This window comes from Lucilia cuprina, chromosome 4, assembly GCF_022045245.1.
Source record: "Lucilia cuprina isolate Lc7/37 chromosome 4, ASM2204524v1, whole genome shotgun sequence".
Classification (NCBI taxonomy): domain Eukaryota; kingdom Metazoa; phylum Arthropoda; class Insecta; order Diptera; family Calliphoridae; genus Lucilia; species Lucilia cuprina.
The window spans coordinates 52288864-52290759 of record NC_060952.1 but is presented as its reverse complement, the minus strand read 5'-3'; positions in this window follow the sequence as shown (position 1 = coordinate 52290759).

Here is a 1896-nt window from a genome sequence, read left to right as displayed (position 1 = left end):
TTATTCTTAAGTTGAAAGTAAAAATGATCCGTTCCGGCGTTCCAACGTAAACCTAAGGTTTTAGCTGTACAAGAGTCTGACAGTTTCAGGAACTCTGTATCTAGAAGAAGATCAGGAGCAAGTCCTTTTAGAAGATAGTCGTGATTTGCAGTCCATTTTCGAAGCGAGAAGCCAGCGGATTGAAGAACATCAATTAATTCATCTCGATCTCTTAAGGCAGTCGAAAGTGTGTGTGCGCCGGCTAACACGTCGTCAACGTACATGTAGTTGCGTAGGATGTTTGAAACTGCTGGATTGGATTTTTCACAAGAGTTAGCTAACTCAAGAAGTTTCCGAATGGCCAAATATGGGGCGCAATTTACTCCAAACGTTACGGTATTCATTTCATAGTCTTGAGGTTCATATTGGGGGGAACTTCGAAAAATTATGCGTTGGAACGGGATATGAGAAGGATTTACCAGAATCTGACGATACATCTTCTCAATGTCCGAATTGAAAACATATCGGAAAAGTCTCCAACGTAGGATCAGAATGGTCAAATTTGCTTGGAGAATAGGAACGGGATAAAGTAAATCGTTGAGACTGTTACCGTTGGATGAAGGACTTGACGCATTGAATACTACTCTCAACTTCGTGGTAGTACTATCGGGTTTTATCACCGCATGGTGGGGCATATAGTATGTCGAATTGGCGTTAGATGGACTGACTTGGGTCATTTGACCGAGCGTTGAGTATTCGGAAATGACTCGGTCGTATTCCGATTTTAAGGGGGGGTTTTTTCATAAGCCTAGCTTCATTGCGGAGAAACTGAGAAAGTGCCATATGACGAGATGGGCCGATATGAATATCATCTGGGTATTCTTGCCGGAAAGGCAACGAAACTACAAACCTACCACAACTATTGCGGTATGTGGTTGACTGGTACACAGTTTCACAGTGTAGATCTTCAGCTGAGAGTCGTGGTTTTCTTGGAATTTCCTCGATTTCCCAAAACTTTTGAAGTTGCTGATTTAGGGCTAATTCATTATAAAAAGACGATACTGACGAGACATTGGTACATACCGAAATTTTACCAGTGATAATCCAACCGAAGACTGTCTGTTGTGCGGCTAAAGATTGCGTGCTATCCCATCGAAGACCATTTCGTATGATTTTCGGGTAAATATCTCCACCGAGAAGTTGTTCAATATCCGAAAAGTTCGAAAAATGTGGATAAGCTCTTCTCAAATCAGCGAATTCGCTATCCTTCAATGCTACCGAGGGGAAATAAGGGAGTTGTCCCGTGAGTTTCTTAACCACGAAGGCATCTGTGAATGTTTCAAAGGTATTATCGATGGGTGAGCCGATGCGAATGTAGCAGAGTTGAGTCGAGGTAGCAGTTAAGGCTCCATTCAGGCCATGAACTTCAGTTTGAGAAGATCTGGTTTTCAATAGAAGTCGAGTTTGAAGCTTTTTCGAAATAAAAGTTGCCTCGGATGCAGAGTCGATTAGAGCACGAACTGTATATTTAAAGTTATTGGAATAAATGTCAACAAGAGCGGTTCCGAGTAACACAGTAGAGTTAGAAGTGGACTGTATTTGCGTGGAGTATGTTTGTCGCATTTGCGCTGCTGCTGCAGTGGCGGACGAAGTGGTAGGGTTTCCTTCCACATTCGACGATGAATAGGGGTTTATCACAGGCGCGTTACTCGGATTTGGATTCGGGGGTTTATTTGCAGTTCGAGAATTTGCTTGGGGGTTCTAATTCTCTGAGCGATGAAGCAGCGAGTGGTGTTTACGCTTGCACAAATGGCACACATATTGACTTCTACATTTCTTCCATTCATGGGAGGTACCTAGACAATTGGAACATCTTTTTTGGTTCTTAACAACCGCATAACGTTCGTCCACAGTCAT